Source organism: Oryzias latipes, chromosome 6, assembly GCF_053564925.1.
Source record: "Oryzias latipes strain Hd-rR chromosome 6, Olatipes_Hd-rR_3.1".
In the NCBI taxonomy this organism is placed as follows: domain Eukaryota; kingdom Metazoa; phylum Chordata; class Actinopteri; order Beloniformes; family Adrianichthyidae; genus Oryzias; species Oryzias latipes.
In genome coordinates, this window is record NC_136242.1 from 12,003,334 (window position 1) to 12,029,641 (window position 26,308).

A 26,308-nucleotide genomic window follows, 5' to 3' on the forward strand; every position below is an offset into this window, starting at 1 on the left:
CATCTGGAGTGACTGCTGGTCACTTTGAGTCAATGTTCTAAAAATATCAACATCCTATTTCCTTTTCCTGACACTCATCAAATCAGGATTTGCTTTATTATGTTAATTTTGTGACTACCAAATCTCCCTTTCATGCTTGCTATATTTAGACAACCCTATTATTAAAAAATGCATCTAATATTTTTTAGCATTAGCAATGAAATAGAAATAAATATGACATTTTTTCTTTACTTTTTCTCAACTACCAGCAAGTCCTGCCAAGAAGGTTACCCCTCCGACATCCCAGGACAGAACCAGCTTTAGTTTTTGCATCAGGGTTCTCACGGTTAGAGGAAAAAGTTGAACCCTCTAGCAGCTGGTTTTAATCTCGCATACCGCCTTGGAATGTTAATGACAGTGTTTCAGGGTGTGTTGATCACAAAACATAATAAGGTAAGTGGAACAACGATACTGACAGTTTAACATGATGGTTAACAATCTTAACAATAAAACACTGGACACGATTCCAGGTCAGTTAATGCAGTTTACGGAAAACCAGTGTGTGGGATTATCTTAAACTGCTCATATTTTAACCTTATATAACCACAGTGGTGTAAATTTTTAGAATAGAGACAATAGAGAAGTCAATAGATAATATATTTAGATAAGTGAAAGCTTTTAATATGTTCTATTCTTTTCCATTTGATAGAGTAGAGCTCAGCTTGGCTGTAGTTTGTTTCCAAGCCTCAACGAAAGTCCAAAATGTCCTAAACCCTCCAAAACAAGTAGACCATTTGTCTCTTATGAAACAACTTTAATAATATTTCTTGCTTTATTTTAGCCCATTTCAATCAGCTCTCAATTTTGCAATTCCAAAGCCACATCAAGATGTACAGACATTAAGACCATGTCGCAGAGCCACTATGAGCATTTTGCACATATTGCTCGAACGAAAATTGGTCATCTCTTGTGTCAATTATGTAATGTTAACACATGTGCGCCGTATACGAGATACATTGGTGTTATACATTGGTGGTGCGCGCCAATGTATAACGTGAAATGTCCATTAGACATACATGGAATGGTCATGGGAAAGCCACAAATTTGTGTATATATCTCGCCAAAATCATGCACAATTGTGTAAAAGTTACATAATAATTGCATATAAACTCTCATTCATCTTCAAACCGTTTCTTCCCTTTTGGGGTCCTGGGGCTGCTGGAGCCTATCCCTGCCACTTGTGGGCAAGGGCTGGGGACACCCTAGACAGGTCGCCAATCTGTCGCAGGGCCACAATCACACACCCATGCACACTCACCTTCACACCAAGGGGACAAGAAACCAGTTAACCTATGAAGCATGTTTTCGGAAGGTGGAAGCTAGCCGGAGTGCCCGTAGAAAACACAGAAAGATCCCTCATTGGTGTTCTGTTTCAGGTCCCCCAGATGGGACTTAAACCGGGGGCCTTTTTTTCTGTGAGGCAAAAGCGCTACCCACTATGGTAGTGTGCAGCCCCACATTCTGCAGCCCTGTAATACTCAACCGACAAAGAAATTTCTGGACAGCTCAAAACAGAAATCATGTAAAGACTCGTGCTACTAGGGTAACACTTTGAAAATTATTTGGGAATTACTTTGTTTGACTAACTTTGAAATAGTTTTATAAAAGCTGTCAGCTTGTTTAATCATTCATATTAATAAAGCATTATTATGTAATCAAAGCAAAAGCTTTTGCTACCCACAGTAAACTAAATGAAAAAGTTAAAAAATAAAAATCTAATGAAAAACAAAACAATAGAGGAATATTAAATAGCACTTTAAGAGTGCAACTGCAGCAGTAGAGCAATGTTTTGAAGTTTTACAGTCAAATATTTTAGAATTTGCTCACACAAAATATAATATGTATTTGAAAAACTAAATTACATGACATCTTGAAGAAAGAGCAGGACAAAAAAAAGAAAAATAAATAAATTGGCCCAGAAACAATGTTTTTAAACTTACAAGAAATGTTGGTTCACAGGAGGAAAATCTAAACATATCAAGGCCTCTGTGACTTATATTAAGTAACATTTTTTTTCCTGTAGGATTCAGCTGATGTACTGTCTTCACTCCAAGCTGCAGTAGCTCCTCACTTTCTGGTGCAAACAAGAAAACACACCTTAGTTTCTAATGAATAATTAAGCTTTTTTCTCATTGGCTGCTTGGACGTGTTATGGTCACTGTGTGCAGTTTGGAAGGGCCCGGGGCCATATTGACTTTAATTGTGGCGGGCATCCAAAGGCTTTCCTCCCATTGAGGCGAAGAAAATGTCTCCTTTGCTTAGCTGCGGCTGCAGCTCACAGTGAGACCTATTTTTAAAGAGAAATGAGCTGTAATTGGTTGATAAAGAGTCAACTCTAATGCACAAAATGCCACACCAGTGCACAGGGCTCAGACACTGGAGGTTGCTGCTGTTGTATACTGCAGTAGAAAAAAGATAAGGAACAAAAAAAAATAAAGAGGCAAAGCGTTCTCCAAGACTAAAGCTTTTGTTTGATGCACTTTTTTAGAAAAATGACTGCAGATTAATGTCGAGTGCTGTTTGATAGGACAGGAAAGGATGGACAAAATGCATTAGGTGCACTTAAAAATTGTGAGAGGTACAAGACACCGTCTATTTAATTACAAAACCTAAAAAAAGGTTTAGATTTAGATTAGAAATGCTAGCGTGTAGTTGTGTCAGAATGTAGTTTTGTACGTGTTTCCGACAAGGTCGGGAGATAGAGTCGTCACAGTTCTGTTTCTTTTAGCGATATCAGTCTGTTATTTACATGTTTCAAACAAAGTTGGGAGTGACAGGTATTGTGAATACACTAACTTATCTCTTGACTCTTGACTTGTCTTGCTTAATGTGCTTCACAGTGCGGTATACTTTATTTAAAGCATAATTTAAAAAAACAAAAAAAAAACTGTCTTTAATGGTGTGCCTTATAACATAGTGCGACCCCATGGTGAGGACATAACGGTAAATGTCCAAACCGCAAAATCTGCTCAGAAAAAGAAAACAAAACCAAAAAAAAGGCTAAAAGGAACGGAGAACTGGAACCATAATATTGATGTCTGAGACACCCAGACACTATTTGCTAGCATGAGACAGACCGGTTGCACAGCCTCTTAGCATCATACTTTGAAAGGTCATAGAAAGTTTGACCCAAATTGCTAAATGGTCTCATCCTGTTTTCTTTTGTTGTTGTTGTTGTGTTTGTTTTTTTTCCTCCACAGCCAAGGATTAGTAAAATTTCATAATAAAGTAACTGAAGCATGATGCAGCATCGCTGTTCTTACCCCTTTCCCTTGTATTTTTCATGCTACACTTCACATCTTGCCTCTAACCACGACTTAAAACATAGAAATATTTCAGCAGCAGCTGAAAGCAGGAGGCATCCTAGCCAAAACCTGGAAAACCCCTGAAATTTCTCCCAATGTTGTAAATGGCATATAGCAGTTAGTTAAAATAGTCTGTTGTGGCACACTCCAAAAGTATTTAAGACAATCTTTGTTTAATCTAATGTGGTCCCTTACCATTTTTACGGTTCACCGTTTGCAGTTTTGCGGTTTTTTATTTTTTTTAATGCAAGGTTGCCTGCATTTTATTTATTTATTTATTTATTTTACATTTGATTGTGTTCTATGTCCTGATTAGCTGTTGACCTTGTCAATCAATCTCCTCTGTGCTGTATCCTGTAGGCATTCTGGTTTGTCGGATTTACATAAATCTTCAATCTTGATCAGATCTTTGTTTTTTTATTCTCTAATACTGGACATAATTTTTCTATGAAAGTTTGAACTTCAGGAATTTAAGCAAGAGGGAAAAGTGGGAGGTTTTACAGCCTTAAACTATTAATACTATTGAAAAAATAAAGATAACTACATTGCCGTTTTTTCCTTATTTTTGAACGTTCCACAATAAATGAGGAACGACTGGATTCCAAAGTGTGGAATAATCTTTAGCACATTTGTTGTTTGATCTTTGAAAATATCAAACTTTGAACAATTTTTTTTTTAAATTAACCATTAATTAAGAGTAATTTAAGAGACTGCATGCTTAACTTCCTAAGACCTGAGCTAGTTTTCAAGCTAACAACTAGCCACAGGGCCCCAGTCAAGCAGAATGAACCACTCTGGTAATGTAACCCAAAATGGGACGTCCACACATGTGGACACCAGGTCTGAAGAGGTTAAATAAAATCAATAAAGTTATTTCTTACAGTAGTAAACAAATTAAATGCGTACTGTAAGTTATTGATAAGTTTGTTAACACATTAAAAAAACTATTCATAAACAGAGGCAGATTACCTCCATTTAAGAAAAATGTTTTTTTCTGGTTGTTTTTTTTTAATTACATTTTCTGTAATGTAGCAGATCAAAGTCGCCACTGTAAACTTATTAAGAATTGAGTTTTTCTAATAGCAAGGGCACAGACACAAAAATAACAAAAGGTATCTGGAGTTAAATCTTCATGTCGTTTGTTGACAACAGTTTTGGAAAAAAATAAAAATAAGGTTGTATCTGGAAGCAGGTCTGCAAACATTCCTCACTTCTGCCTTTCCATTGTCTGTAGCGAGAGCTCCTGGATGTTATTATAATGAGTGTTGACCTCGACTTTTATCTGTTGACTTCTTCTCAAGCTAAAACATTATAAGTGGGCCCAAAAGAAGGCATTTGGAATTCATAATTCAGGCTACCCTTGAACTGCCAAACATGGAGTTGTTATCCCACAGCCCGCTAAAACAAATCATCCTCTTCTAAATGCACAAGGCATGGTTTATTTTAAATCATGAAAGCAGGAAAAGGAATTGTTTGAGGGTTCTGGTCTGCAACACCATCAATTCAGGTGGTTTATTTTACTTCAAATTAGCTGGGGAAACAACAGGCAATATATTATTGTGAGATTTGTTTTATGCCGAGGCTTGTGTGTGTGTGTACTTTCACCCAACTTGCACACTGGAGTCAGTCATCAAAAAATAAGCAGTGAGTTTTGAAGGTACGGCGCTGAGATGTTTTGCAAACTAAAAAGGAATCAATTTTTCCAAAAACCTGCACCAGTTTATCAATAATTTTTTTGATTCCTGCAGTCAGCATCCATTATTTAGAGTCGTTCTCTTTTTCAGCAAAGAAACCATAACAGGCTGCAGCTTTTTCTATGCATCCGGGGTCTATAGGGAATCAAACTGGCCTGGCTGACCCCACTGTGGCTCCAGCGGAGAGATAGGGGAGCTTAATCCATGTCCTTGGAGAGATTTTCCAGAAAGATGAAGCCTTAATTAGCCAGATAAAAGCCACATAATGACGGTATCGATATGAACTGGCAAATTAGGTCTGTTCAGAAACAAAAGATTTAGGGGAAGGGAGGGGTGCCAGCACTCAATGTGCTTTGAAGACGACTGAAGGCGAGTGCCGTAATGCTTGGATAGAAAAGTGGGCAGTTCACTCTCGCTCCCAACTCCAGCAAGGGAGCATTGACTCCTTTATCAGAGCCATCCACCTGATCCAAATTCTCTCATAAGGAGCTTAGAGAAAAAAAAAATGCTGACCTTCATGTAATCAAAGATTATGTGCTGGAAAACAACAACAGTTTTGGAGTGCTTAAGCAATAGCACTCAAGGGAGGTTAAAGCAATTAAAGAGAAAATTACTTGTCTAAGCTGTCCTTGCATTCTCCCATCCCATATCTTTGGTTGTTTGTAGGAGGAGAGGAGGTCATAGAGATAGAGGTGGAAAAAAAACAAAAACTTGCTCTTGTTCTAATGATCTGAGTGAAAGTAAAGAAGAGCAAAATCTCCCTTTTAGAATGGCACTCTAGGTGCTACACGTGCCACACACGGATTGATGACAAGGTGACCCTTTATAGTAATACCAGATGGCTTTAGGACTGACAACGATACCGCAAATCCCTGGTCAACATTGGAGCACCCATCCATTTCCTATACTCTTTTCATCCTGCAGGGTCACGGCGGGACTGGAGCCCATCCAAGTCATCACCGGGCGATAGGCAAAGTGCGTTTCGGACTGGTTTCCAGTGCCACAGAGATAACTTTCACAAAAACTCAAGCATACCCCAACTCACTCTTACTGTCAAGTTATGGCAGGAATGGGAGGAAGTACTTTGAAAGAAGGCATCCTGGCAGGATAAAACACTCATCATAGTCCAGGCCCTTTTGAAAATCCCTTAGTAATATCCAACATTATTAAAAAGCTATTATAAGTTATGTTAAAAAGGCGAACACAAGGACAATAAAGGCTTGGAGTGAAAGTAATACTCGATTCCTATGTGGATCAGGATGTGGAGTTCAATAATCCATGAAATTTGGCCATAAATATTAATAATAATATAATGACCCAGACAGGTAGAGTACTAGGTAAAGCGGAAGGGAAGTACCCGGTCTACCGGGCATCCACTGCGTCGACCTTGATCGGTGGAGTCAATCAGCTGTGTTTTAAGTCAGATTCAGGCATTTTCTAATTCTACTTTATTGAATTATTCATTTGTCATAAAGCTACCCTGTTAATTAACAACTAGGCTATATTTTTTTCTTCAACCCATGAGAATTCTCATTAGATACAGAATTATGTCAGAACGGCTCTAATCAAAGCCTGTTTCAGTCAATCGAGCTCCAAAGGAGAATCCAAGCAGCAACGTATGCTTTAATTAGAAACACGGAGTGTCCTTCTCCTTTGGCTCCCCACACAGAGCAGTTCCTTTGTTGAAACATGCAGAGGACAGACGATATGCTTGTGGACACACAGTCTGCAGCACAGCTTTGTTGCCCTGTCATGTCTTCATCGTTGTGCGGTAGTTGTATGACATTTAGAGACGGGATGTACAACAGAAGTCTGGGAATGCAGATGACCAATTGCGGGAAAGGCCAGTTTGGTTCTTCTTAGCTCTGAAATCTTCAGCTGTTTATGTAGAATTATTGAGGAGGGTTTTATTTTTAGAGCTGACCCAGAAATCAACTCAAAGGAGTGGTAGAGAACAGCAATCGTACTAGTAAGCCGTAAAATGATATTCCACAAAAAAGTTCTTTTAAAACAGAAACATTTACTCACTTTGGGTTATTTGTCAAACATATCATTGTTCTTTGGTGCTACAACTGTACAAACATTTGCGGGTTTGTTGTACCACATAACATTAATGGATTTCATTTTTGTATACATTTATTATTTGTTCTGTACCAACTGAGAAAGTAGGAAATCAACCAAACTAGATCCTGACCATTTTAAGACTCTAAACTCACAGAATTCTGGATTTCTTGCTAGAAATTCTACCAAGAAGTAAAACGTGATTGATTTAAATAAAAACACTATTTGTTTCTGTATTTTGATAATTTTACTTAAACTAGTCAGTGGTCAGGGATAGCAGTATAGTGATGCCCATAAAAACAACCGTTAGCGGGCTCGAGCGGCTACTTCCAATCAAAGGTCTATGTCAACGCGCATTTCGAGCTACTGCGTTCATAACTCTCACGTTCACGTGATGCTACGCCACGTTTTTAAATCTGCTTTTAGGCTCTACATACAAAACACACGGCCAACACACGTTAATAGTTAAACAAGGTTGAACTTTGATGTGCTCGGGTCTGCACATCTAACACAAGTCCAGGCGGACAAACAGGACTGATGGAGTTTAATCCTGAGGTTTTCCTTCTCAAACACAAAAGTCAGCAGATGGGATTCACATAACCTTGTTTTTTTTTGGTGTATTGATTTGTTTTCGACTGTTTTCGACTCGTTTTTTTTTTTCACATTATCCAATAATATTAATATTAAAATGTACAAACGTACCAGCTACCCCCCTACCACTTGAAGCCCTTCCAAAAACTAGCTCTACTACTCATCGATTCCCACCAGGGTTCACAAACTGCTTTGCACTTCAGTGGCAGCATGTCACACGCCAGCACTGCACAAGGTCAAATGCCATTTCATTTTCTCGCCTTTGATGAGTGCCTGGCTCTTTCATCATCCCCTCCCACCTACGTAATGCCAACACCATTTTGCCAGTTAAGCTGGCCTCTCTCATCCCCGTTGGATTTGGAGGATATGACCTGGTGTCACTACAGTTAAACTACAGACACTGCAGAAGTATTACATAAAGATCAGCTTTGACTAGTCTAATGGAATCCCATATAGGCTTTACTTTTCTATTAGACTTAAAAAAAAAAGATAAGCAAGAGCAGGATGAGATTGGAGGTACCACATCAATGTCTAATTTCTTTTTAGCCCTTTGTACTACAATGTCTAAAAAGTGCTCTATAACAGAAATTGATTTGAATTTTTTTCAGGCTTTCAAGCAAATCGTGAATCTTTTTTTTAGGAGCAGAGAGACTAAATAAGCATCTTCATCACCTCTTTGTGCAAGATCCAGCCTGTGCAGATCCCCTGTGTGGCTCAGCAGTGATGCAGGTGATAATTTATGCTATCATACAAAGTTCAAAGTGAAACGACCACATGCTGAAACCAAATTTACCACCAGCTGCATGTGGTTTGTGAGACCATTGAATTAATTATCATCGATGAGTTTAAATATACAAGATACAATAAATGCAGTCTTTCAGGGGTAGCATGAGTAAATTCATGAGTGACAATGTTTATTTTATTTTAGAAAAACACCTAACTGACAAGCAGGTGTTCATGAACAGGTGTGTTCATAACTTACATTTAGGCCTCCTATGGATTCACAAACATGTTGTCTTGTTTTGTTTTCCAATCATTATAAATTAACCAATTTGGCAGGCTGGCTGCTGGTCAGATTAAATTAGCAATTTCAACACTTTGCTTTGGCTCCGAAAACATGACTTGGGATTTGAAATAATAATTGAAAATGTAAAACAAGTTGGAATGGCATGTTGGAAAAAAAGGTCTAGTTTATTTAATATAATACATTTTACAAGCCCATCACGAACACGATGTAAATAAAGCAGAGCAACAAGTGAAACAAATCCAAGTCCTGTTGTTTGCATAAAATTAATAACAAAGTGGGAAAAAGACACACTTAGACCCATAAAATCCTTCATTTAGATTTGGTCTTTAAAAGCTTTTTTATTGTCCTCTTTCTTATAATCCTCAGCACCTCATTTTCTGCACAACAAATAATAACCTTAACAATATTATACTTTTCTTTTTTCAGTCCGTGTCCACATGCATATTCTTTTTTTGACAGAGCACAAAGTTTAACAAAGGCGTGTTGGTATCATTGACTTTATATGAGAACTGGAGTGAGTGGGTGTGATGTCACCCATAGAAAATGGTTTACCTCTGGCTCCGATGAAATTAAGTCAATTCAATCGCCATTTTTTTGCAATACTGATGTCGCCGTGTTGGAGTCAGACAATGTCGGTTAGCAGTAATCGGTGGGAATCAGTCTGAGTCAAAGTTTCTATGGCAACCTCTCTGGCCAATCAGGAGTGAGCTTGTTAGAAGTACACACTACTACCACTTGAAATTGGGTTTGTCGGAATTTGTCAATCATTTTGAATGACACAAGACAACATACTTTTATTGAGGCATCTGATTGGCTGGGGGAGGGGGTCACTCGGTCCAATTTTTGTATACAGTCTATGGTTGGAATCTAAGAGTTTTATAATAATAAAATGATCTGTTATAGATCTGTAGGTAAATTATTTTTTGTCACTTAAACAAAACCATTTGACCATTTGACATAATAGACTATGTTTATTTTAGATTTATGTAAAGGAGTATGTATACTGTATGTACTGCTATTACAAAAATTGCCTTCTTATTGTCGTTAACACAGAAAAATAATCCATTAGGACTGGAAAACCTCTTCTTCACATAAAGGCCACATATAATAGAGATTTGAAGGACAAGACAAGGACAAGAATCTATGTTAGGGGTTGTGTTTATCACTACAAAACACAATTGTAGCATGTTTTATGAATGCAGCACTTCTTTATTTTTAGGATAATTATCATAAATGTACATATAATTAGTAGCTTTTGTTTACTAAAGCCTTTTCATTTCTATCATTCATAGAAAAAGATTTCATGAGAAACATTTTCAGTATTTAATCAGAATTCTGGCTGTGGTTGCAAACATGACTGTAAACAAATCCAAGGATGGTGTTTCTCCACAAAGCAAGAAAGCCTTGCTGGGATTTTTGCTGCTTTATTCAATGTAGCAAACCAACGTCTTATTCATGCTGCCCAGTTTGCTCGTTAACCTGAAATCTGACCTCTTGTTTCCACTTTCACTTTCCCCCGTCAACAGCATTAGCTGCTCTTTGTTACATAGGTCGGTCATTGCTTTCCCTCTCTCTTTCTTATGCAGCGTTGACAGTGAGTGGGCGAAAATAAGCCTGTGTGAGGGCGGGAGACCAACCAGACAGACTGACGGAGCTCTTAAGGAGACCAAAAGAGTCAGAAGAGGCAGGGATAGTGAGCTTTTAGGGACCTAAAAGCTTTGGCCCCCTTTATCTCTCAAGGCATGGCCCCTGTTGACTTGAATCATATGATGAATGGGCGCTGCTCATCGATGGATAAAAAGTAAATGTGCTGCACTAACGGAAGGAAGGGATAATGGGTTTGAAGCATTTTAGAAAATGTGAATTATCAGAGTATACTTTTATCCATGTAAAGTGCGGCTAGCCCTCTCTACTTGGGCAGCGTTTGAACAAGCCTGGCCATGTTCTTACTGAACTTTAATGGGATTAGCAGCTTTAAATGGAACTTTTTAAGTGCCATGAAGCAGCAACAGCAGCATTCAGAGAACAGGACAGACCTCACTCGGACCCAATTAGCACAATTTGAACATTTTAGAATCCCACTCATTATTTAATTTCCAACAAACAGGTTGGCTGCGTATCAGCTGTCAGGTCGGGTCAGATATCTTCTCTTCAATTATGGGAGGATATTGGAAAATACCATTTGGATGGAGACACGGCAGGTTTGGTTTACCATGACATAAATATGACCAAGTGTATCACAGGAGACAACACACATGTGATAACTGCAACAAAGGATCAGTCTATTATTCCAGTCCAATGTGTGGAAACACTTTGAATTTAGCAATGTCATGTGACCATACAGTGTGCTAGAATGTTCTAAGAATGTCCCCTTAGGAACCTTAGGAAACTTAAATGTGAATGGATTTGACATTCACTCTTGTTTATTTGTTTGCTTGTACACATATTTATTTTACACCTGATTATCTTGCAAAAAGTACAAGTAATCTGGAAAACTTCGCATGCACTGTTCAGTACACAGGTATTTATCTCTGAGTTACACTGGTTGAAGTTTTGGCTAAAGATCAAGTTTAGGTCATTGAATCGGATCGTTCAAAATAACACAATATCGACAATGAATAATATCCTCAACCAGAAATTATGATATGAATCAAATTGTTGTTAAAATGATTTGTTACACCTCTAGATGATAAGGAGGGGTTGGACAATGTGTCAAAAGTTTGGGGATGACCTACAATACGGGGCTTCCATCTTTCATTGGGTTTGACTGTAAGATGCTGAGATCTTCTGTTGTATTGTTGAACAAACACACCCTTTGAGTAGAAGTAAGGATTCAGCTCCACTCTGGTCTCAAGATCATTTTTTTTCACAACCCAACCCAACCAGGACGGACCTCCATGATACAGCTAAACAAGGTGGGCAACCGTCGAGGGCTCTCACGCTGCACCTCCACGCACAACTACGTAAACTCCGATCTCAGCAGGTTATTTCAACACCCATTTCATCCGCGAGGTTGCGCACAAACACAAATTCTGCTCCCACTCAACGAAAAAAAGATCATATGCTCTGTTGAAGTGGGGTTGCGTGAGTGCAGCTGCTGTCGTCCCACAATTCTGCTTCCATGCAGCTGCAGCAGAAAATCACTGAACAGATGCTGTCAGAGGGAAACGCACCACTTTTTTTACCCCCCCCCCCATCCTTGCGGCACAGACACCACCTCCACAAAACAATTCAGCAGGGCTGTAGTTATAGGTGACAATATGAAATTGGACACTAACGCACTTTGACTTCATCAGGAAAAGAAGGAGCCGCTTTAACAAACACCGGGGCTTTCATAAGACCATCTAAGACGCACAAAACGTAATCCATCAATGCAAGCACCCTAAAACTATAGAGCAGCATAGGATATAGCTTCACACTGTACCATATGCTCAACATATTGCTACAAGCTGTAAGCAAATCTTATTGCAGAATGGGTTTTGGCCCGGTCAACGTAACTTAAATGACTTCTACTGAAACACGTTGGCTCCAGACTCGCATCCACTGCTGCCAGTCAGAGGCCATCAACTGCCTCAAGTCGATATGATTCACAGTCCACTAGCAGCTCAGCAGAAAAACGCCGACTCAGTCATCTAGACGATGGGTGAGTAAGTCTTCCTGGCTGCAGAAGTGCCATGTTAGACACTCATTAGTTCCTATGCGGTAAATATGAATGTTTTGCCCAGAGGAAAGCATAAGCACATCTTACCGACCCCTGATGACTACGACAGTTGTTTTTTTTAAGCGATGCATTCGCTCACAGGGTCAGCAAAGGGGCAGAAAACTACTTGGGAGTCCAGCAATTACCATCTTGTTTTACTTTTATTTGATATCTTTTACCCTTTATTTTACTTAATGCATACTTAAAAAAAGATAAAAAAGGAGATGGAGAATTGACTGAAGTCTAAGGTTAGATCAAATTGGTGGATGGATCACACAGCAGCAAAGAGACATTTTTCTTCCTGCAAATTCTGAACCACTAAAACAATGATTACTGTTCTTGAAAAAAAAATGAAAGAGGTACTATCATGCAATTTGAAACGTCTCTTTATCTCTCATTTAAAAACTATGCTTTGGGTGATTTCCAACATCCGCTGCTGTCAGGACTTGTTTGATAACTTGTCATGGCATTACCATGGGCTATGTATTCATTTGCTTGCTGTTTAGAATGGCAGCCGCTGCTTTTCTGTGCAGAAACATGGACACATCAAAAAGTAACAGGATCAAGTTTCAAGACCTTCGAGTGAAGCTTTAGTGCAATTTCAATAAGGAAGTTCAACCTCACTTTCAGGTAAGCTGGATTCTTGCGTCCCCCGCCGCACGCCACTCATCAAATTTTCTCAGCCAATCACATTTCTTTTAACCCTTGTGCTATCTTAGATGACCCCACCCTTCCATTGACGTGTTCTCCCTACCATGACTAAGGTGGATAAAGGTGGAGAGGATTTCATGTAATCCATGGACACCAGTGAAGATCACAAATCATTGAAGAAAAAAGGTTCAGAGCACTGTCTAGTGGGTCTAGATGACCCAACTCCCAATGTTAAAGTGCCTAGGATAGCACAAGGGTTATGTTCATGGCCGTTTATCTCTCTACATTCTATTTTTTTGGGGGGGTCCTCCTCTGTCCTGTTCTCCACCTGGGCCACCTCTCAATGCCGTGGACCACCATCGACATCTAGGCTCTAGGGTTTATCCGTCTATGGTCCAAGCTTATTCCACCAGGATAAAGACCTCATCTGCCCAGAGCCTAACTGCCAAAAGACTATTAACAATTACATGCAAATTTTTGTCTCACAAATACATCTTTATTTTTTGCATCCCCAAAATATGATTTGATCTACAACAAAACATCTGCAAAACCACTTTCCTTTTGTCAGACCTAAAAGTCTGTTTATATGAACCAACCGTAGAACAACAGCAATACACACACACAAATTTAAAAGCTGCTATTTGTTCTTTTTCATTATTTACAGGACACAAGTACATGGAGGAAATAACATATTTTCTGCCTGCATGTTTGTCGTGAGATTATAGTTTATTTGTGTTAAATGCATTTTTTATCTGAAGGAAAAACAACAAAACAAATAGGACAAAGGCTTTTTTGTGTTAAATAACCTTAATAACCGAAGAACATTTATCCTCTCAGAACATACTTTCATAATAAAATAATTTATTCTCGATCACTTTCCTACAAACACAGACACATCTGAAGTTCTCAGGTTTTTTTTAGTTGACTCTTGGAGTGACTGTGACAATCCTAGCTTCAAACCACATTTTGTTTACAAAGCTGTCCTCAGTAAAGTGGTGTCAACAGACAAATACTTAAAAATAAAATAATAAAGTGTATCCACTACTGCCTGGTAATAAATAATGTATCAGAATCAAAAATATTCATAGACTTCCTTTAACACAGCTCACAAAACACACAATTGATTCATCTGATCACATTCCAATTCCTTTGGACCTGCTACACCCTTCACTTCAAGCATCTATATGATGTCAAAGGTGCTGCTTGGTCTATAAAAACTAAAACAAGGTCCTTTCAGGGAGTCAGGGGAGAAGTGAAATCTACGAAGAGGTAATCTGAAATGTGGTTGACTTCAAATTTGGACTTATAGAACAAATCAAATGTCCAGATTTACCGTTACAACCCAATACAAACTGAATATGCCACATCAGAGAAAGGTCTCCTTTTCAGAAACACACACGTTTGTCTGTAGTTAATCAAGATGTGGTCTTTTTAAGCTTAGTCCGCTTGTTTCTTGTTTTCACTCTGGATGAACATCCAACAGGAGCAGCTAGGAAGGATTACTAGAGTTAAGGTAGCTGACAAATATTTGTTCCAGCAGTAATTTCGTAGAATTTCAAAAACATTCGGTGTCCAATTAAACAAAAGGTCCCTAATACGCAAGGTAGGTCAGGGTTGTCAGCTTCTAAGATCCCTTCTTCCTCCCAACTCTAAATGGGATTTAAATGGGAGCCTGTATTCTTCCTCATCTCTTAAAATGTCATTTACCAAGGGCAAACAGCGAATAAGATCTTCCTCTCTGACTCCCATCACACAGCTTGCCACCCGGCCTTGGGCACCAAGGCGGTGGCATCAAGTGCATTGGCAGCTCGGTCTTGTAAAAACAACATAATTGGTGTCCCGTGTGAAAACTCACAGCACTGTGTCACCGTAACATGATGTAGACATGGTGGCCTCACAACTGGGAGCTAATAAACACCTTGTCGATGCAGTAGGTGTCAGCTTTACACTGAGGATGAGAGAGTCTCTAAGAGACTGGAGAGCACGTCATAAGCCAGCATTAGCCCACTCTCTAATAGCACTGCTGGTCATTGAGAGTGCTGTGCAAAGCCTGTGATCAGTCACTGTGCACTAACATCGTGGTCCACCATCACCGCCACCCACTCTGTCTCGACTGCTCCTCTGCTTCAGTCCTGCTGTCAAATCTGCGACGAAGCCGATTTCTCCCCTGAATTATTAATGCAGCAGCCACTCTCCGGCACATCTGATTGTTGTGCTCCTCCGTTCTGTTCACATGTGATTCGATTACAAACTAAGATATAAGCAGATCTCCCTGAAATGCAGTGCCGTTATGAGAAACACAATTTTCCAGTGAAATCTGACGCTCTGCTTTCACTTGGCTACTATGTGGAGGTTAGGATTATTGCGAGCATTGATCAGCGGGTCGTAATTTAGTATAGGATGTCAAGAGCAGGATAATGCTACAGGATAGGAGGGACCTTTGGAATATTCCACTGCAGGATGGAAAAAAAAAAGGTGAATCCTATTGATGACTAGAGAGACAAGGTCAGTAGTGGCACATTTATTTAATCAAGGTAGCCAGGACAAAGCGGATCAAGCACTTGAGCAGCCTCTTAGCTGTTGCAGAGCAGCCATGATTAAATCCCAACCATTGAGGAAATAAAAAAAGAGAGCAAAATAATTGAAATTAAGATTCAAAGACAACAACATGTGATATTTTTGAGGGGAAAAAAAAGTATGATGGTGGCAATTAAAAGTTGTTGGTGAACGAAACAAAAGCACAGACCGGAAGAAAATCATAGCCTTCAGCATGGCTGAGCTAAGGGAGAAGGCAAAGAGCCCCTGACAGGCTTCATATACACACGGTGCCACACCCTCTGCCCCACTCTCTAATATTAGTGAGGGGATCATCAGTCACTCATATTAGATTGTGCTTTTAGACAAATACAGTGTGCTGATGCTGTCTAGAGCCACAAGAGTCATAGATTATAGATATGCATAACTAAGAGAGTGACAATACACCACACACACACACACATATATATATATATATATATATATATATATATATATATATATATATATATATATATATATATATATATATATATATATATATATATATAAGAGAGAGAGATATTTAGATGGTTAGATATGGACTTAAAAAGCTCAACTTTCATCTCTTGTCCCATATTGTCGCAGTTGGATCTAAATTTAGACTCTCCTCTTGGCTGAAAACAGAGTCCCAAGTCGTTTATAATGATTTCAAACAATAATAAATAAATAAACAAATGAAAAAAAAAATCCTAAATTGTAGTAGATCCCTAATTCTTTTATTTTTACTTCTTTTAAGAAAACGTTGTGCGGCTGGCCAGATAACAGATAGCCATCTTTTGCAGATGAATAAAAATGGCACATGCGTAAAGAAGGATCACGACTGCTGTACACAATGAGGGATGTTGTTTCAGTGAAGCCTTGCGTGGACAAACACATTAAGAATATTCTTTTTGGCAATTCGTCCGATTTTACCGCAAAGACACACATCACATGCGCGCCCCTTCCCTACATTCTGCCCCTCTCGTCTCGCGCGCGCCTCCACGCACTCACATTCGCGGGACAATTAAATTTGATTGATGCTTTTAAGGCGTAACGGTGCGCAGATCCATGCGCAAAAAAAAAAGGAAAAAACTAATTCAAAATGATGCGCAATCTGCTGGTTTCTCCTTCCAATGTGAGGAGAAAAAACAACAACCGTGTTGTATGTGTCTGTCTGCAGAGGACGCGCCTCACCACACTCAGGTCCCGTCTGTCTGAATTGCGTCCTGAGCCGCGCGGACGCGCAGGTATGAGTTGTGAGGAAGCCTCCAGATGAAAGGATGTCGCCCGTGGCACGCTTCATTTCACGATGGGATGTTTTCTTTTTAACGTAGCTCGAAGAGACATTTGCTTGACAGCAATATGGATGTTGCCCCCCCCCCACCCCCCACCAGCACCACATCATAACCACCCTGACAGAGAAACACAAACGGGAGCGGATGAGAGCACTTTTGCCTGACACTCACCTGCTGTTGCTCTCACTGCTTCCAAGCATGCTTTCGCATCTCTCCGCGACGGCAACTCCCAGCCAGCAGGACTCAGATTGAGACGCTCTATCTGGAGTCCATCGCCTTGAAAGGCGGCGTTCATAAAAGCAGAGGAGGAGAACAGACGCCAGTCGGTCGCCCACTGCCAATTTCCTGCGAATTTCTCCACAGCGAAAGGAACGCGTCTCCGACAGCAGCGGCGGCGTCAAAAGCAGCAGCAGCCCACACGCGCGCACTCACGCACATGCAGTCCTCCCTTCGCCAACGGGACTCCCCGTGCACCCGAACTCGTCCGGTGGGCGAGGAGGAGGGGGGAGCAGATGGCAGGTGGAGGACGGTGAACAACAACTCCTACGCGCGCGCGGCTCCTGGATGCTCTCGTGAGCGCTGACAGGCGCGCTGTGAGAGAGGAAGGAGGGACGGAGACTATCAGTGTCCCACTCATGTGCGCGCGCACGCGTGTGTGCATTGGAGAGCGGGCGGGGGTGAAAGGTGTGTGTGTGTGTGTGGTGGTGGGGGGTGCTTCCCTCCCATCCCCATTAGACTGTTTAATGACCGCGCGCGCTCTTCATTCATTTGGGAAACGCATTACAGAAATGGAGGAAAAAAAACATCTGCAGAAGTCTGCTGCGTTTGCAGAGGTCTCACATAAAAAAAGTCCTGGTAGGAAATAAAGGCGGCAGTTCCTTTTCTTAAGGCCTGATGGCGCTATAAGCATGCGCTTCCCTCAGACTTCCAAGAGGCGGGCCCTGTAGACGCTTGTCTAACACACATCTGATCCTTTATCCATCCCCTGTGACTCTGAAGGGGCTTCTCAGGCAGCATCAGTCAGAGATTGCAGAGACAGAAAAAACAGAGAGTGGGGTAAATATTTCACATTCTTCCTTCCTTCCTCTTTTAACTCCCTTTAATGTGCTGCCAAAATGAAGAAAAATCTGATTATGGCTCTTTAAAGTGTCATAATAGGACAGTCAATGTCACCGGATCCTGTTAAATGAGTAGGAAGTAAATGCAGTCAGTTTTGAATGCATTTTAACATTGTTTTGTATCCCAGGAGCTGAGAGGCAGCCCTCCTTTTGTAAGCACTGCCTGACGAAAACATTGATTAGCACAGGTTGGTGGGAGGACAGAAATTCAGCAGATTCCTCCTCATATGTATGTTAACAGAAGCTGCAGCTTAACCACGAGAAAAGCTTCAGATTGGAATCATTAGTTTTCTGCTTCTCATTAAGTTGCCAACTCCTCGTGTTTTTGGACATCCCGGATTAACCGGGGAGGGTTAATCCGGGCAACAAACATTTCTGTAAATTAAAAAGGTTAAAAACAGGCAAATGCTGATAATAAATGATCACTATGTTAATGGTGGGTCAAAAGATTCTAAAAAATGAAAAAAAAAAAAAAAAAAAGAGTGGTAATCCGGGAGATTATAGCTCTGGGAAGTTAATAGTTTTTGCTGGAAATATGAATTTTCCCAGCAGAGGAATTTCAGGAAGTGTCTCCAGACTGCCTGACAGGGACTCACGTACTCACGTACACGTGGGCAGAGCGGCTGTCACAGCCTTGAATGGCAGGGTTTAGATGACAACACAAACAGAGAGGCCAACGGGTGCCTGAGCTCACCGCACAAATACAACAGCACATCATCAAGGAGATGGTTGAACTGTAGGAGGAAGTCAGGTTTGCATTTTTGGAAAATGGGTAATCCAAGAGATTTTCATGAAATCATAAAAAAACCTGTTAGAGACCCACTTTGATCATCTGTTGATCTGTTGTAAAAACGTTCCCAGTGGTCTTTTAATTGTGATTATGCTGTTTTTAAACTAAATAAATAAAATAAAAAAACTGCATGATTTTCCAGGACATAGATTATGCAGAGCTCATTAAAAATTTACATTTTAGCAACCCCAACCCCCCTTCCTGTAGCCCCTAACTGAGAGCTCTCTGTTTACACTCTCCAAAGATGTTATTGGATTTATTTATCTACAAGTGGTTGCATCAGAACCGAGAAAATACAAACTTTTTGAAATGGAATTTTTTCGTCTGCTTCTGATTTACAACAATTTGAACAAAGAAATACTCAAAAATCCAATTTTTTTTCTTAATTTCTTTATATTTGTCCACCATCATCAGAAGAATGCCACAAGAACATTGTAAAAGCAGCCAAAACCCCATTTTCACTGGAGTGAGTTTTTAAATATAAAGGAATGTTTGAACTGCTTCAAAACTTGTAGCTGTACATTAATAAGTTCAATCAATTCATGTTCGATATCATTGAAATTAATAATACATTTAAATTGGTAAAGATAAGCTCAAAGATACTTAGATTTTAAAACTGAGAAATGTTACTGATGAACAAACTTGTGGTTCATTTTTTCACCTTAATTTTCTTCCAAACACATTTTTCCGGCAGTCCTAAAATTTGTTTTTTGTCCTTCTTTCACCCTCAAGCCTCTGTGCAAAAAACCCTTTGGGCAACTTAAGCCATTCAGGCATCACAGCTACATGTGAATGTCATCAGCATCAGTTCACGCATGGCCAAGGCACTTCCTGCACTCTTTGCACCCCTGGCTGTGAAATCCTTCCTTAAGGGAGATATGGAAGAAGGAGGAGATCAGACTCTTCGCTTTTCAGACCAGCAAACTAGAACCGACCAGATCTGAAGTGAGCTGTTAAAGTCCCGCACATGCTGTTCTGAGGAAGCGCAACATTTATGAATTAGGTAGGTTGAAATAAGTTCTGATTTAAGATGTTTTAGAGCATTTTGGCCGATGTGTCTCAAGGCGGCGAGGCCACTGTCCTTCGTGTGTTTAATAAATCAACAAACTCAGAGTGCTGCTATAAGGTGCAGGAAGAAAAAAAAAAGAAGAAAGAGATCAAAAGGAGAAAAAATGAGCTTTGGCAGGATGGATTTCATGGAAGGCAGAGGAGAGGCTAAGTTCAGGGTCCTTATCCCCGCCTGCCTCGTCTCCATTCTCTCTGCTCCGCTAAGAGCGGCAAACAACATCAGAGGTAACAATGGATGCCTCTGACGCAACGGACTCTGAGAGCATCCCATCAATTATGTATTTGTTCTGTTGTGTTCTCCAACAGTGGCACGCATGCTTGTCCTTTAGTCACATTAAGCATGAGAGGGTTCTGTCACATGGGCACTCATGACTCACGGGAGATAAATAGGTTTGTGATTAGAGAAAAAAATTGACTGTCCTGATTTAATTGTCATCCCTGTTTAAAAAAACTCCATGGTTGTTAACATAAAAACAGATGAAGAGGAACCAGAAATGTGATAAATTACCTCTTTTTCGAGGTAAAATTAGCTTATTGTCGCTTTCGTTTGAAGCGTAAACTTAAATAAGAGGTGGTTCAATGATGCAAAACAGAGAAACACTTTGATAGAAGGTTTGCTTTCTGCTTTCAGCACCACGGACAGATCCAGAACGAAGCTGTTAAACTTAAAAACAGAAGCAAACAGGTCAGGTGAAGGCAACTCTGTTTGTCTGCACAAATGTCACAGGGCAAGCAAGTGCAGTAACGTCTTTTAAAATTTAAGCAGGCACAAAAATACCAGCAACGTAAAATGATTTATTTATAGAGTCATTTGAGTGTAGAAGTCATGCAGCAGCATCGGTGAAGCACTGCGACCAGTAAATATTTTTGATATTTTCCCTGTTTTGCTTTTTTGTTTTTTTTTTCTGTAGCAAAAAGGATTCATTTAATTATTATTTTTTATTTTTTTGCTTTGGATTAAGTCTTTTTCTTATAAGAGCAGACGGCTTCTCACAGAACAGGTTAATTTTCCAGTTTGCAAGGTTGAAAAATGTTTATGCCTGGCACAACCTCCCACGAAAACTGTTAAATCATAAATCTGTTAGTTCTCTACGGTGTCTCATACCCAAATATTTTACCACAGAATTTCTGTCTCATCATAAAAAATGCATCTTTAAATAAATTGCTAAAGGTCCTTTCTAAATCATGTGTTGTTCAGCAAAGTTATTGAAAGGCTGCCTTGGCCAGCTGCAAAACAACCACCTCTGCACTTTGAAACCTTCTAAGCACTGGCCTCTCGCAAAAAAAAAAGCTCCTATTTTTTACCCACAAGCCTCCAATGTGTCTATCTTTCTGACCTTTAAAATGAATGTACTTCAATGGCACAGGGATTTCTTTCTTCTTTGAGTTCTTGAACTTTTTGGTTTGCACTGTTTTTTTTAAGCTACTTTTGTGGAAGAAACACAAGTAGATGATAAATAGCTTTTTTCCCAGTGTTTTGCGCCATAAATATGTACCTAAAATCCCAGTTGTGTTGTCATGCAGTCCTAAATGAAATTTCATTTCCACAGCTTTTTTGATGTTTTATCTTTGTCATTTAATGTGCAAAATATTTTTGTCTTCATTCATGCTGCAAATGGGACACATGCAGTGCAGGTCAGGTTGGGTAAAAGAAAAAGAAAAAAAAATATGCACCAGTGCTCAGTAGCCTGCACTGCAGCTCTCCCACTTATTTAAAAAAAAAAAAAAAAGCACACATGAGCTGACACACTCATTGTCACTCACTCTCGCCCCCTCAGTCACTCATTTGCCCTCACTTGTATTATTGTGCTGCAATGTGAAATGGCCGGCGCAGTGAAAATGGGAAGCAATGTATTTGGCGAGGTTGGAGGGGAAAGTAGTCTCAATGGGCTTTGAATTGCCAAGGTCTTGAATACGCATTGTATTATAGGCCTGAAGGCAGCCACCAAATGTGCAAGGAATTGAATTTGGCATAGCTCAGATGGAGGCTTTACCCTTCCAAATGCATCGGCCACTCAGACATGACTCCGAACCCAGCAGACGGGCGCGGTGATAGCGTCCCTAAAAATTAAAAGGGAACAGATGCTTGGTTTAATACCCTCCCTTTGCATCTGCTTAAACTTACACACTTTTTTTTCATCCATAAAGCAAAAAAAGCATTAGCTTTAACAATTTGAACAATTGGAGGTCACTGATTGGTCCCTGACCAGCCGATTAGCATAAAACAAACTGTTTGGGCCAAATAAAAAAATAAAAAAAGGAAATTGACAGGAATTAGGCTATACGGCACTACTGTGGCTCCATAATGGAAAAGGAGATGAAGGAGGTGCTCTTTTCTCCATTTGAGGAATATTTTAAATTTGTGGTCACTTTGATCTAGTTTTATTCTGATCACTTTAGACCATCTAAAAGGAATCCAGTAACATTAGGTGTCAAACATCTCAGAAGGTGTAAAATTCAGCATGATATGATTTATTAATTTCTGATATTTTCTTTTGCTCATATATGATCCTAAAAAATGTAAATATTCATTATCCAGTTAAAATTCATAATCCTTTTTTTTTATTTAAAAACACTCAGTGTTGCGCATCTTCAAAGTTTAAATTTTAGAAAATGATGTGTTTTCATTGAGCACAAAAAGAAGATAAAAAATATTACCATATTTTCCACACTAGAGCGCATCTCCAATGAATGTTCTATTTTGGAACCTAGGCCATTTATAAAGTGCATAAAGCTAGACAAAAGAATCAGAGTTTAAATCCGTCAGTCAGTTAATATTGATTAAATACATTGACAGTAATTCTAGACCTTGTTTGTGACAGGCTACTCGCTGGCCACATTAGCATATTAGCATATCTGTAACTCCCAACGTTGTTTGCAACACGTAAAAAAACAGACAGATACCACTAAAACAAACTTTACTATGACTATACTAACTCCCAACCTTGTTAGAAGCATCTAAAATATAAAATAAACTAAAAGTAATACGGTCTGACACCACTCAATGTTAGCTGCATTAGCATATATACAATACCTGTAACTCTCAACATTGTTTGCAACACGAGTAAACAGACTTATACTGCTAAAACATGACAGTGGCTATATCCAAATTCCTTCCCTACTCACTATATAGTGCACTGTATAGTGTGTTCACCATTTTGTTGTGCTGTCCAAATCTACAATTCCAAAATCGAGTGCAATAGAAGTTTCCCAGGAATCTCTGTGAAAAACCAGTGTGCATTGATACTCACTAGATTGGGGAATATAGACCACAATGCTTTGCATATGAACAATTTTTTAAATAAAATGTATTTTATTAACGTTTTATCTTCATAACACAGTGGATTTACAAATAATCGTCGCAAAATGCTCCAATGAATTAAATTCAATGACGTCAAATTCGCTGTTTAAAAAATAAAAAATAGTGAGCATGGTGTCCAAATTGCTTTTAAAATCCAGGGCACAAGATAGTCCTGCACTGTATAGTGTTTTAGTAGTTAGGGGTCAGGGTGGGAATTCGGACATAGCATGTGACTACGCTATCTGTCAACCTTGTTAGTTACATGTAAAAACAAACAAACAAAAACCAAAAAAAATACAGTTCGACACCGCTACACATTAGATGCTTCAACATCAGGAAGCACAACCAGGATGAATCCATATATAAACCACTTTGGATTATAAGGGGTACTGCCGTTTTATAAAAGGTTGGTTTGAAAGTCAATAATGTGTTGGTCAAGTATTTGAGTACAGCAGTAGAGTCAGAGCTTAAAAATCTAAAGTTGCTGTAAGTACTCACAAAACATATGCTTATTTCTGCTTTTCTTTCATTGAGGTGTTCTGGCTTCCTTCCACTGACAAAAAAACACATTCGATAGATAGGGATGGGCACGAGCCCCGTATTGAACGAGCCCCGGGGCAACATTCTTTAAGACCGCAGTATCCGTAAGATCTGACCTGAACGGCACTGGAGAAGTCGTATTTTTTTTTTGTGTCCCACAAGATATAAACTAGAGCTGTGACGGTGTGGAATTTTTGATCACCACGGTGATGAAGCAGCAGGATTCGCGGTCAAGCGCACCCCCCCCCCCCCTGCCCTGCACCCCGCCGCCACAAAATCCCAATCACAAATGGATATAAGTCATAATTACAACGCACTACCTATATAGGTGTTGTAGAATGAGTATGTGTATGTGTGTCAGTACGCTGCGTGTGTAAGAGGAACTAGCACGTGCCGAGTGAGTGAGTGAGAGCATGCACATGTGTTGGGGGTGTGCGCACATTCATGTTTGGAGTTACGGAGTAAAGGAGAACTGCCGCCGCCCCCAAACACACACACAAAATCCTCCGGCGGGTGACCGCGTCGCGCACTCAAGAACTCACGCAGCTTGTAATGGACATGAATACAATGGAAATTCCCCCAAAAGTCCCTGAAGTTTGAACACAGGACTCGCAGAAAAGTAAATTATTAGCAAAGAAGAATGTGTTTATTATAGTTCAAATCACGCACTATATGCAGAACTTTCAAGAAAAAAATAAAGAGGAACATGCAGCTTTCTGCAATCTACCTGCACACTCCACCATGTGCAAATGTGTTTTATTTTACAGTGAACAGTTTATCTAATTTGTTTTATATTTACATCATGATATCATATCATATCATCATATGTCAAAACATTGCTGTTTAATTTTCTTTAAATAACTTATTTTTTTATGTGTTTTACTTTTTAAGTTGGAAAAATGTTTAAAGTAAAAGGTTTTGTTAAAAAACAATGATGTTGCATAATGAGGAAATAAAACACTTTATGTTCTTAATTTGTTATTTATTTACTTATTTACTTTCATCCCCAAAAAGTATCGATAAGAGTATTGTTGAAAATACCAGATCGATAAGCAGTTTCAATAAGAGTAGTTGTACCGTTAAAACCTTAACGATACCCATCCCTACCGATAGATTTACCACAGAACATAAAGTGTCCCGTGTGGGGTCTTGAAATACAATTACTTCCTGTTAAAGAGATTCCCTGCTTTGCCATTGACAACTGTTAGAGACTCCAGCAAGCCCCCGAGCTAAGAAAAAATTGGGAACTGCATGAATGTCATGCATGTGAGGTAAACACAAATGCATCTGGACATGGGCGTCCACATGTGCAGACACATGTATGCTAACACAAACACACAAAACATGAACTCACATTTAATAAAATATCTAAAACAGTCATACTCTTCCAAAGGCTATCTCATCAAACAGTTCAGAAATATTCAAAAACTACTGTTGTTGATCAAAAAAAACCTTCTCCCTATCCCCTTTTGTGCATTTGTGAAGAAAATGACAATGACCAACATTCCTAATCAATGGCATTCATCACCATTATGGACATTTGTCACAGAACACCAGGAGACAATCTACCGCAATGAGCAGGTAACCACCAATCACATAAGTACCTGTAATTTAGGTCTTGGAGATATAGATATAGTGGCATCTGTGACTTCCGGTTCCGGGGTTAAGGCAGGACGCGTGGTCGCGGCTCTCTGCGGATACTATCTTCAAATTACTTAAGAAGTTGATTTTCTCCAAAAAGAGAGCTGACCATGCCCCCGAAGAAACCCCAGGAATATGAAGAGCTCAAAAAATCTCTTGACATTATTCAAGAAACGCTGAAAAGTTTTATGGATCAAGTGTCGGCTAAACTAACGCCACTCTGGGAGATGATGGAAGAGTTCCGAAGATTTCGGGCTCAAAACGAGCAGGGAGAAAACCGGGTCGAGATTCTGGAGAAAAGACTGGACGATGTGGAACAGCAAGTAAGGATGAATAATGTCATTCTCACTGGAGTACCAATCAAGCCTCGAGCGAAGCTGAATTCAGCTGGAGCTAGCGCTGCTAATGCTAGCGCTAGCGTAGCTAGCAGTGCTAATACGGAGATCGACGCGTCGCTGGAGCAGCAAATACATTCATTTCTCACATCTAAAGGGATTTCCCTGGATCTCAATACCATCGAGACCTGCCACCTGCTCCCCAGGAGAAAGGAGACGGATAAACCAGCGATCCTCATCAGGTTTGTGAATCACAAACACAAGCTAGCTCTGATGAATCAACGCAAAAACCTGAAAGGTTCGGCTGCTTATCTGAACGACCATCTGACCAGGAGGAATGCTGAAATCTCAAAACATGCACGGCTTCTCAGGAAGCGTAAGCAGATTGAGAACACTTGGGTTAAAGGCTGCAGGATTTATGTCAAACCGCTCGGTCCAGAGGACCGGGCCAAGGTTCTGGTCGTGAACACCATGAAGGACTTTGAGAAGTGCTTGGTTACGGTTGTCTGAAACAACGTGGAGTAATAAATCAAAGAGCCAAATTATTTCAAGAAATATGACACCTGGAATCTTCACTTTCTCCATAAGTCTGACGT

At 39.7% G+C, this 26,308-nt stretch overlaps 1 protein-coding gene across 6 annotated transcripts in view; it reads right to left on the minus strand.

Annotated features, from left to right (window-relative positions):
- Positions 1–26,308, minus strand: part of lingo1a (leucine rich repeat and Ig domain containing 1a) — a 195,644-nt gene that overhangs the window by 15,654 nt on the left and 153,682 nt on the right. Inside the window, exon 1 of one of the 6 annotated variants that reach the window (XM_011475841.4) lies at positions 17,091–17,571. The exons of 4 other annotated variants lie outside the window; for them this stretch is intronic. The gene's annotated coding sequence lies outside the window, so the exon portion shown is untranslated. Of the gene's footprint in view, positions 1–16,818; positions 16,944–17,090; positions 17,572–26,308 lie in introns of those variants that run through there. One more of the 6 variants, XM_078948481.1, reaches the window with a different exon arrangement.